The sequence below is a fragment of the Bufo bufo genome, chromosome 1 (assembly GCF_905171765.1).
Source record: "Bufo bufo chromosome 1, aBufBuf1.1, whole genome shotgun sequence".
Taxonomy (NCBI): Eukaryota; Metazoa; Chordata; class Amphibia; order Anura; family Bufonidae; genus Bufo; species Bufo bufo.
In genome coordinates this window covers 842,465,069-842,477,730 of record NC_053389.1, presented here as the reverse complement: position 1 = coordinate 842,477,730, position 12,662 = coordinate 842,465,069, and positions in this window count along the sequence as shown.

The following is a 12,662-nucleotide window of genomic DNA, read 5'->3' as shown; positions in this document are numbered from 1 at the left end:
ACAGTTCCTATATTTGTGTTAAAGACAAAAGCAGAGTTATTTACAGTGACTTCATGTTTGGATGTCATATAACTGTTATATATTTTGTGTTCACAGAAGCAGAAAAAGATAATATGACTTTAAGAATCATTATATAATGTAAGGTAAGTTCAGTGACACAGCAGAAACAGAAAGTATAGTGTTAATCTGTTGTTGCTGGGCAGAAGTCTCGACCAATCACAGCCAGCTTCTCACACAGCAAGAGTTTTCACCAATCACAGCCAGCCTCACACACAGGCTGTCTGGGAATTTCCCTAGCATGAGCTGCTGGAATCATTACTCACCAGAGAGAGGAGCTGAACAGACACACAGTTCCAGTCAGAGTCCAGTTTTATGGGAACAAGAGGCTTAAATATGTATTTAGAACAGTTATATAATATTCCTATTCTTAGCATTGTGATTAGAACTGTATACTGAACCAGTTATGTGTGTTTACTTACAGTTCCACCAAATTGCAAATACAATTCGAAAGCATACAAACCCCATTCCATACAAATTGCATACAAACTACGAACTGCTCATACCAGATCATAAGTAATTGCATACTGCAAACTGCAAACTAAGTTGAGCAGAGAGATCATAAAGTGCTTAAATAACTTAAAGGGAGAGTACAGATACTGAAGAGAGAAATATATCCACCATTTTACGTTGAATGACAAGATTGAACAGTTGAACCTCCATCTTATGCATACCGCCATTTTGTGATATCTTTTCAACACGTGTTATGTACATGGACTATCTGCTGCGGAGGCGGCAGTGTTATACAGTCGTGGCCAAAAGTTTTGAGAATTAGATAAATATTGGAAAAGTTGCTGCTTATGTTTTTATAATAGCAATTTGCATCTACTCCAGAATGTTATGAAGAGCGATCAGATGAATTGCATAGTCCTTCTTTGCCATGAAAATTAACTTAATCCCGAAAAAACCTTTCCACTGCATTTCATTGCTGTCATTAAAGGACCTGCTGAGATCATTTCAGTAATCGTCTTGTTAACGTGAGAATGTTGAGAATGTTGACGAGCACAAGGCTGGAGATCATTAGGTCAGGCTGATTGGGTTAAAATGGCAGACTTGGTTATAACACCATCATGTCTCTCCATGAGATTCAATTCAACCAACTCGGTCGGCCAATTAGATTCATACTCAAAGAGAAAGCTCCCCAATTGCCCGGAAAAGTCATGTCTGACCCTCTGGGGTCTCCAGTTCAACCCTTTCAAGCTCTGCACTGTCAAGCCAACCATTAGTGATTTCAGCAGGTCGCTAAGGGTAGGTGGACGGAGCCGGTGGATGGAACCTGCAGAAAAAGCCGCTGGACGGAGCTGGAATAAGAACGTGCTGCTCTGTCAGATTATTTTTTTTTTTACGTTTAAAATAAAAAAGGTCAGAACTTTTTTACTTTTGGCAGTAGATGCTGCCCAGACATGTAATCCACCATCTTCAGCTATTCGGCATTTGGATTTAAGCTCAGTCTGAGGTTGTTGGAAACTATGGGTTGAATTTGAAGAATTTAGGATCACTGTTCAGGTCACATCAGAGACTTCTTCTGAAATGGTTTCCAGTAAATATGCAGCCTGGACCTGATGGGTAACAACTGAGCAGACTACATGTTTAGAATGATTAAGGGTCAGACGGGTGAGAAACCAACAGACGGGAGCAGAGTTCAGAGCACCCCAACAAAAAAAACAACTAACCCCAACCCTAACCAACACAAACCTAACCAGCGAATCGAAGTTGACGAAGTGGAATGCTATCCGAATTTCAGAAAAAAATAGATTCGCACCGAATCCGAATTTCCTCACACTTCGTGGCAACGAATCACATTTTTTCCTAAAATGGCTGCTGCACATGTGAGGACATGGAGCAAAGAACTCTAGGAACGAGGGACAATAGCATGCATGCAGCCAATCAGCAGCTAGCTAGTACCCAGAGTACCCACTGTGCCACTGACTGGTAATACTCTGGTGGGGCATAACGAAGCAACACCAGGTCTTCACTAGCGCCTCTGGATAGACTTGAGCCACGGTAGTGGCCAGGGGTGACTCCAGAGCGCAAACCGAGTCAGTGGCAGCTGGTCCAGCAGACCAGACGATACCAACAATGGTTGCAGCAGACCAGAAGATATCAACAAAGGTACCAGCCGAGACAGACAGCGATACAGATGCAGGTACTACAGACAGGCAAGGCATACCAAAGGCAGAAGCAGTTACCTGCGCCGCAAGCGATAGAAGCTAAGCGGCCCCAGGCAGAGCTGCACACGGATGGCGGTTCCCCCTCCAGGGAAGCCAGGGACCCCCTTACGGAGGCAGACATAAAACAAGAACAGAAGCAGACATGAACTGAATAACAGAAGCAGTAAGGACTGCCGGACAGACAATAACAGGAACAGACGCAGATAAGCTCTGCTAGGCTCTACAGGAATGCAGACATGACAACGGATACAGTTAAGCACGGCTAGGCTAGCAAGGAACAGAACAGGAACAAATAGCAAAATATAGGCCAGATACAGACAGAACAGGACATGGCAAAACAAGGAACAGAAAACCTAGGTGGAACCATATGAACGGACAGATAGAAAGACCCCTTGGGTCAGCAGCAAGGAGCTACACCAAGAACGGAACAGGACAAACTGACAGACCGAACAACTAAACCAGAACTGACCCCAGGAACAGGACACACAGGGAGAAATAGGTGCTGAACAAGTGCACCCAGGGGAGTTAACCCCATCTGCACCTGAGCTCAGAACAGGACCGGGCATTGCCCATGGCGACCGGAACACTGAACAGAACTACAGACACCGTCAAAGGGGTACACACGTACACGGGCAGGTTCACACCAGATACCGCAGCCAAAAGCAACCAGCACGGAATCACCCACAGCCAGTACACAAACAGCGTGCAGCCAAAAGCAACCAGCACGGAATCACCCACAGCCAGTACACAAACGGCGTGCAGCCAGCCTGCACGGCAACACACGGCACGGTAAACCGCACCGTGACACTGAGACGTCACAGCCCTATAAATAGCCTCAGCCATCTTGGATTCTGCCATTTTTCAGTACACTTAGTGCAGGGAGAGACGGCAGCAGGCGCTAGGGACAGTGCGAGGAAAAACTTCATTGTGCTAGTAAAAGGATTTACAAGTGCAGGGAAAGATCATTCAAGGTGCAGGGAAAGGATAGGGAGCAATAATCTACACTATAACAGGAGAACAGGTGCAATAGGAGAGAGTACAGCCTGGGTAATGGGGGCGATTCGATTACACCTGGCTGCACTAATTGGGGATCCATATTGCAGTTATACTGCTGCTTTCAGGTTTGCACTATATGATACATCAATAATTCCAGCAAACATAGGAAAAAGTATATGTCCTAATTGCCGTTCAGCGGTGAAGTTACATTGTACTACAGCCATTTACAGGGTGTATTAATAGGAAATGTACGTCCCATTAGCCGTTCTGCGGTGGATTGTGACTGTTATATTTCTTATTTGGGGTATAGAAATGGGAAAAAGAATATGTCTTAACTGCCGTTCTGCAGTGAATTGTGATTATTATTTTTTTTTGGGGGGGGGGGTTTATTAATCATAAAAAAAATGTCTTAATTGTCGTTCAGCGGTGAAGTAACATTGTACTACAGCCATTTACGTGATGTAGAAAAAGAAAATATACGTATGTCCCATTAGCCATTCTGCGGTGAATTGTGATTGTTATATTTCTTTTTTGTGGGTGTAGAAATGGGGGAAAAAAGGAAAAAATATATGTGACCGAGTGAAGGCAGATGCTCAACAGACAGGATCCGTTTTTTGGGGGTTATTGTTCTGACGGATCAGAGGAAGGGCAAAATAATCAGTGACATCACCACAGACTTACTGCTAAATTCGGATCAAATCAAATCTTATTGGATAATTCGGCGAACCGACCAAATTGAATTGTTGAGAAATTCTCTCATCTCTACTATCCACAAACATAACCCTAAAGCTAAACGAAACCCGATGTTCCCAGGAGGATCAAAGAACACAATGTCCCACCTAATGTCATAATATCATAAGCTAGCTAGAGGGAAGCCAAATACCCGAATACACGGCCCAGGATCTGTAGGGGGCCCATCATGGTAATAGGTGGAGTATCCCAGGATCTGTACGGGGCCCATCACTGTTATACGTGGAGTACCCAACGAGTCTGTACATCACTCTTATAGGTGGAGTATCCCAGGATCTGTACGGGGCCCATCACTGTTATACGTGGAGTACCCAACGAGTCTGTACATCACTCTTATAGGTGGAGTACCCCAGGATCTGTACAGGACCCATCACTGTTATAGGTGGAGTACCCCAGGATCTGTACAGGACCCATCACTGTTATAGGTGGAGTACCCCAAGATCTGTACTGGGCCCATCACTGTTATAGGTGGAGCACCCCAAGATCTGTACTGGGCCCATCACTGTTATAGGTGGAGTACCCCAGGATCTGTACAGGACCCATCACTCTTAAAGGTGGAGTACCCCAGGATCTGTACTGGGCACATCACTAGTATAGGTGTCTATACAGGGCCCATCACTGTTACAGGTGAAGTACCCCAAGTGTCCATATACGGGGCCCATAACTTTAATAGGTGGAGTATCCCAGGTGTCTATATGGGGCCCATCACTATAGTAGGTGAAGTACCCCAGGATCTAAATGGGGCCCATCACTGTTATAGGTGGAGTACCCCAGGATCTATACAGGACCCATCACTGTTATAGGTGGAGTACCCCAGGATCTGTACAGGACCCATCACTGTTATAGGTGGAGTACCCCAGGATCTGTACAGGACCCATCACTCTTATAGGTGGAGTACCCCAGAATCTGTACTGGGCACATCACTAGTATAGGTGTCTATACAGGGCCCATCACTGTTACAGGTGAAGTACCCCAAGTGTCCATATACGGGGCCCATAACTTTAATAGGTGGAGTATCCCAGGTGTCTATATGGGGCCCATCACTATAGTAGGTGAAGTACCCCAGGATCTAAATGGGGCCCATCACTCTTATAGGTGAAGTACCCCAGGATCTGTACAGGACCCATCACTGTTATAGGTGGAGTACCCCAGGATCTGTACAGGACCCATCACTGTTATAGGTGGAGTATACCAGGATCTGTACTGGGCACATCATTGTTATAGGTGGAGTACCCCAGGATCTAAATGGGGCCCATCACTCTTATAGGTGAAGTACCCCAGGATCTGTACAGGACCCATCACTGTTATAGGTGGAGTACCCCAGGATCTGTACAGGACCCATCACTGTTATAGGTGGAGGACCCCAGGATCTATACAGGGCCCATCACTGTTATAGGTGGAGTACCACAGGATCTATACAGGGCCCATCACTGTTATAGGTGGAGTACCCCAGGATCTGTACGGGGCCCATCACTGTTATACGGGGAGTACCCCAGGATCTGTACGGGGCCCATCACTGTTATAGGTGGAGTACCCCAGGATCTGTACAGGACCCATCACTGTTATAGGTGGAGTACCCCAGGATCTGTACTGGGCACATCACTAGTATAGGTGTCTATACAGGGCCCATCACTGTTACAGGTGAAGTACCCCAAGTGTCCATATACGGGGCCCATAACTTTAATAGGTGGAGTATCCCAGGTGTCTATATGGGGCCCATCACTATAGTAGGTGAAGTACCCCAGGATCTAAATGGGGCCCATCACTGTTATAGGTGGAGTACCCCAGGATCTGTACAGGACCCATCACTGTTATAGGTGGAGTACCCCAGGATCTGTACAGGACCCATCACTGTTATAGGTGGAGTACCCCAGGATCTGTACAGGACCCATCACTCTTATAGGTGGAGTACCCCAGAATCTGTACTGGGCACATCACTAGTATAGGTGTCTATACAGGGCCCATCACTGTTACAGGTGAAGTACCCCAAGTGTCCATATACGGGGCCCATAACTTTAATAGGTGGAGTATCCCAGGTGTCTATATGGGGCCCATCACTATAGTAGGTGAAGTACCCCAGGATCTAAATGGGGCCCATCACTCTTATAGGTGAAGTACCCCAGGATCTGTACAGGACCCATCACTGTTATAGGTGGAGTACCCCAGGATCTGTACAGGACCCATCACTGTTATAGGTGGAGTATACCAGGATCTGTACTGGGCACATCATTGTTATAGGTGGAGTACCCCAGGATCTAAATGGGGCCCATCACTCTTATAGGTGAAGTACCCCAGGATCTGTACAGGACCCATCACTGTTATAGGTGGAGTACCCCAGGATCTGTACAGGACCCATCACTGTTATAGGTGGAGTACCCCAGGATCTGTACAGGACCCATCACTGTTATAGGTGGAGTACCCCAGGATCTGTACTGGGCACATCATTGTTATAGGTGGAGTACCCCAGGATCTGTACTGGGCACATCACTGTTATAGGTGGAGGACCCCAGGATCTATACAGGGCCCATCACTGTTATAGGTGGAGTACCACAGGATCTATACAGGGCCCATCACTGTTATAGGTGGAGTACCCCAGGATCTGTACGGGGCCCATCACTGTTATACGGGGAGTACCCCAGGATCTGTACGGGGCCCATCACTGTTATAGGTGGAGTACCCCAGGATCTGTACAGGACCCATCACTGTTATAGGTGGAGTACCCCAGGATCTGTACTGGGCACATCACTAGTATAGGTGTCTATACAGGGCCCATCACTGTTACAGGTGAAGTACCCCAAGTGTCCATATACGGGGCCCATAACTTTAATAGGTGGAGTATCCCAGGTGTCTATATGGGGCCCATCACTATAGTAGGTGAAGTACCCCAGGATCTAAATGGGGCCCATCACTCTTATAGGTGGAGTACCCCAGGATCTGTACAGGACCCATCACTGTTATAGGTGAAGTACCCCAGGATCTGTACAGGACCCATCACTGTTATAGGTGGAGTACCCCAGGATCTGTACAGGACCCATCACTGTTATAGGTGGAGTACCCCAGGATCTGTACAGGACCCATCACTGTTATAGGTGGAGTACCCCAGGATCTATACAGGACCCATCACTCTTATAGGTGGAGTACCCCAGGATCTGTACAGGACCCATCACTGTTATAGGTGGAGTACCCCAGGATCTGTACAGGACCCATCACTCTTATAGGTGGAGTACCCCAGAATCTGTACTGGGCACATCACTAGTATAGGTGTCTATACAGGGCCCATCACTGTTACAGGTGAAGTACCCCAAGTGTCCATATACGGGGCCCATAACTTTAATAGGTGGAGTATCCCAGGTGTCTATATGGGGCCCATCACTATAGTAGGTGAAGTACCCCAGGATCTAAATGGGGCCCATCACTCTTATAGGTGGAGTACCCCAGGATCTGTACAGGACCCATCACTGTTATAGGTGGAGCACCCCAAGATCTGTACTGGGCCCATCATTGTTATAGGTGGAGTACCCCAGGATCTGTACGGGGCACATCATTGTTATAGGTGGAGTACCCCAGGATCTGTACGGGGCCCATAACTGTTATAGGTGGAGTACCCCAGGATCTGTACAGGACCCATCACTCTTATAGGTGGAGTACCCCAGAATCTGTACTGGGCACATCACTAGTATAGGTGTCTATACAGGGCCCATCACTGTTACAGGTGAAGTACCCCAAGTGTCCATATACGGGGCCCATAACTTTAATAGGTGGAGTACCCCAGGTGTCTATATGGGGCCCATCACTATAGTAGGTGAAGTACCCCAGGATCTAAATGGGGCCCATCGCTGTAATAGGTGGAGTACCCCAGGTGTCTATACGGGGCCGATCACTGTAGTAGGTTGAGTACCCCAGAATCAGTACGGGGCACATCTCTGTTATAGGTGGAGTATCCCAGGATCTGTACTGGGCCCATCATTGTAATACGGGGAATACCGCAGGTGTCTGTACGGGGCCCATAGCTGTTATAGGTGGAGTACCCCTTGTGTGTATGGGGCCCATCACTGCTATAGATGGAGTTCCCCAGGATCTGTACAGGGCCCATCAATGCCATATGTGAAGATCCCCAGGTGTCTGTATGGGGCCCATCACTGTTATAGGTGGAGTACCCCAAGATCTGTACTGGGCCCATCATTGTTATACGGGGAGTACCCCAGGATCTGTATGGGGCCCATAGCTGTTATAGGTGGAGTACCCCAGGATCTATACAGGACCCATCACTGTTATAGGTGGAGTACCCCAAGATCTGTACTGGGCCCATCACTGTTATAGGTGGAGTACCCCAGGTGTCTGTACAGGGCCCATCACTGTTATAGGTGGAGTACCCCAGGATCTATACAGGGCCCATCACTGTTATAGGTGGAGTACCCCAAGATCTGTACTGGGCCCATCATTGTTATAGGTGGAGTACCCCAGGTGTCTGTACAGGGCCCATCACTGTTATAGGTGGAGTACCCCAGGATCTATACAGGGCCCATCACTGTTATACGGGGAGTACCCCAGGATCTATACAGGGCCCATCACTGTTATACGGGGAGTACCCCAGGATCTGTACGGGGCCCATCACTGTTATAGGTGGAGTACCCCAGGATCTGTACTGGGCCCATCACTGTTATACGGGGAGTACCCCAAGATCTGTACGGGGCCCATAACTGTTATAGGTGGAGTACCCCAGGATCTATACAGGACCCATCACTGTTATAGGTGGAGTACCCCAAGATCTGTACTGGGCCCATCATTGTTATAGGTGGAGTACCCCAGGATCTGTACGGGGCCCATAACTGTTATAGGTGGAGTACCCCAGGATCTGTACAGGGCCCATAACTGTTATAGGTGGAGTACCCCAGGATCTGTACAGGACCCATCACTGTTATAGGTGGAATATACCAGGTGTCTGTACGGGGCCCATAACTGTTATAGGTGGAATATACCAGGTGTCTGTACGGGGCCAATCACTGTTATAGGTGGAGTACCCCAAGATCTGTACGGGGCCAATCACTGTTATAGGTGGAGTACCCCAGGATCTATACAGGGCCCATCACTGTTATAGGTGGAGTACCCCAGGATCTGTACAGGACCCATCACTGTTATAGGTGGAGTATCCCAGGATCTGTACAGGACCCATCACTGTTATAGGTGGAGTACCCCAGGATCTATACAGGGCCCATCACTGTTATAGGTGGAGTACCCCAGGATCTATACAGGGCCCATCACTGTTATAGGTGGAGTACCCCAGGATCTATACAGGACCCATCACTGTTATAGGTGGAGTACCCCAAGATCTGTACTGGGCCCATCACTGTTATAGGTGGAGTACCCCAGGATCTATATAGGACCCATCACTGTTATAGGTGGAGTATACCAGGTGTCTGTACGGGGCCTATCACTGTTATAGGTGGAGGACCCCAGGATCTGTACAGGACCCATCACTGTTATAGGTGGAGTACCCCAGGATCTATACAGGGCCCATCACTGTTATAGGTGGAGTACCCCAGGATCTGTACGGGGCCCATAACTGTTATAGGTGGAGTACCCCAGGATCTGTACAGGGCCCATAACTGTTATAGGTGGAGTACCCCAGGATCTGTACAGGACCCATAGAAAACTCCCGGATCTGATATACTGTAAGTGGAGTGCTCCATCACTCTTATACAGTTGCAAGAAAAAGTATGTGAACCCTTTGGAATGATATGGATTTCTGCACAAATTGGTCATAAAATGTGATCTGATCTCCATCTAAGTCACAACAATAGACAATCACAGTCTGCTTAAACTAATAACACACAAAGAGTTAAATGTTACCATGTTTTTATTGAACACACCATGTAAACATTCACAGTGCAGGTGGAAAAAGTATGTGAACCCCTAGACTAATGACATCTCCAAGAGCTAATTGGAGTGAGGTGTCAGCCAACTGGAGTCCAATCAATGAGATGAGATCGGAGGTGTTGGCTACAGCTGCCCTGCCCTATAAAAACACACACCAGTTCTGGGTTTGCTTTTCACAAGAAGCATTGCCTGATGTGAATGATGCCTCGCACAAAAGAGCTCTCAGAAGACCTACGATTAAGAATTGTTGACTTGCATAAAGCTGGAAAGGGTTATAAAAGTATCTCCAAAAGCCTTGCTGTTCATCAGTCCACGGTAAGACACATTGTCTATAAATGGAGAAAGTTCAGCACTGCTGCTACTCTCCCTAGGAGCGGCCGTCCTGTAAAGATGACTGCAAGAGCACAGCGCAGACTGCTCAATGAGGTGAAGAAGAAACCTAGAGTGTCAGCTAAAGACTTACAGAAGTCCCTGGCATATGCTGACATCCCTGTTAGCGAATCTACGATACGTAAAACACTAAACAAGAATGGATTTCATGGGAGGACACCACAGAGGAAGCCACTGCTGTCCAAAAAAACATTGCTGCACGTCTACAGTTTGCAGAAGAGCACCTGGATGTCCCACAGCAGTACTGGCAAAATATTCTGTGGACAGATGAAACCAAAGTGGAGTTGTTTGGAAGAAACACACAACACTATGTGTGGAGAAGAGGCACAGCACACCAACATCAAAACCTCATCCCAACTGTGAGGTATGGTGGTGGGGGCATCATGGTTTGGGGCTGCTTTGCTGCGTCAGGGCCCGGACGGATTGCTATCATCGAAGGAAAAATGAATTCCCAAGTTTATCAAGACATTTTGCAGGAGAACTTAAGGCCATCTGTCCACCAGCTGAAGCTCAACAGAAGATGGGTGCTGCAACAGGACAACGACCCAAAGCAAGAAGTAAATCAACAACAGAATGGCTTAAACAGAAGAAAATACGCCTTCTGGAGTGGCCCAGTCAGAGTCCTGACCTCAACCCGATGGAGATGCTGTGGCATGACCTCAAGAAAGCGATTCACACCAGACATCCCAAGAATATTGCTGAACTGAAACAGTTCTGTAAAGAGGAATGGTGAAGAATTACTCCTGACCGTTGTGCACGTCTGATCTGCAACTATAGGAAACGTTTGGTGGAAGTTATTGCTGCCAAAGGAGGTTCAACCAGGTATTAAATCCAAGGGTTCACATACTTTTTCCACCTGCACTGTGAATGTTTACATGGTGTGTTCAATAAAAACATGGTAAAATTTAACTCTTTGTGTGTTATTAGTTTAAGCCGACTGTGATTGTCTATTGTTGTGACTTAGATGAAGATCAGATCACATTTTATGACCAATTTGTGCTGAAATCCATATCATTCCAAAGGGTTCACATACTTCTTCTTACAACTGTAAGTGGAGAATCCAAGGGGTCTGTACTGGGTCCATTACAGTTATTGGTAGAGTACTCTAGGATCCGTACTGGGGCCAACACTGTTAAAAGGGAGTATTTCAGGTTTTTTTACTGGGAGCACTAAGGTTATAGGTAAAGTACTCTAGGGTATGTACAATATACAGTATATTGTGCTGCACTGTGGTATCTGGTTCTGCTGGAGCAGTATATTGTGCTGCACTGTGGTATCTGGTTCTGCTGGGGCAGTATAATGTGCTGCACTGTGGTATCTGGTTCTGCTGGGGCGGTATATTGTGCCGCACTGTGGTATCTGGTTCTGCTGGGGCGGTATATTGTGCTGCACTGTGGTATCTGGTTCTGCTGGGGCAGTATATTGTGCCGCACTGTGGTATCTGGTTCTGCTGGGGCGGTATATTGTGCTGCACTGTGGTATCTGGTTCTGCTGGGGCAGTATATTGTGCTGCACTGTGGTATCTGGTTCTGCTGGGGCGGTATATTGTGCTGCACTGTGGTATCTGGTTCTGCTGGGGCGGTATATTGTGCTGCACTGTGGTATCTGGTTCTGCTGGGGCAGTATATTGTGCTGCACTGTGGTATCTGGTTCTGCTGGGGCAGTATATTGTGCTGCACTGTGGTATCTGGTTCTGCTGGGGCGGTATATTGTGCTGCACTGTGGTATCTGGTTCTGCTGGGGCGGTATATTGTGCTGCACTGTGGTATCTGGTTCTGCTGGGGCGGTATATTGTGCTGCACTGTGGTATCTGGTTCTGCTGGGGCGGTATATTGTGCTGCACTGTGGTATCTGGTTCTGCTGGGGCGGTATATTGTGCTGCACTGTGGTATCTGGTTATGCTGGGGCAGTATATTGTGCTGCACTGTGGTATCTGGTTCTGCTGGGGCAGTATATTGTGCTGCACTGTGGTATCTGGTTCTGCTGGGGCAGTATATTGTGCTGCACTGTGGTATCTGGTTCTGCTGGAGCAGTATATTGTGCTGCACTGTGGTATCTGGTTCTGCTGGGGCTGTATATTGTGCTGCACTGTGGTATCTGGTTCTGCTGTGGCGGTATATTGTGCTGCACTGTGGTATCTGGTTCTGCTGGGGCGGTATATTGTGCTGCACTGTGGTATCTGGTTCTGCTGGGGCGGTATATTGTGCTGCACTGTGGTATCTGGTTCTGCTGGGGCAGTATATTGTGCTGCACTGTGGTATCTGGTTCTGCTGGTGCAGTATATTGTGCTGCACTGTGGTATCTGGTTCTGCTGGGGCAGTATATTGTGCTGCACTGTGGTATCTGGTTCTGCTGGGGCAGTATATTGTGCTGCACTGTGGTATCTGGTTCTGCTGGGGCGGTATATTGTGCTGCACTGTG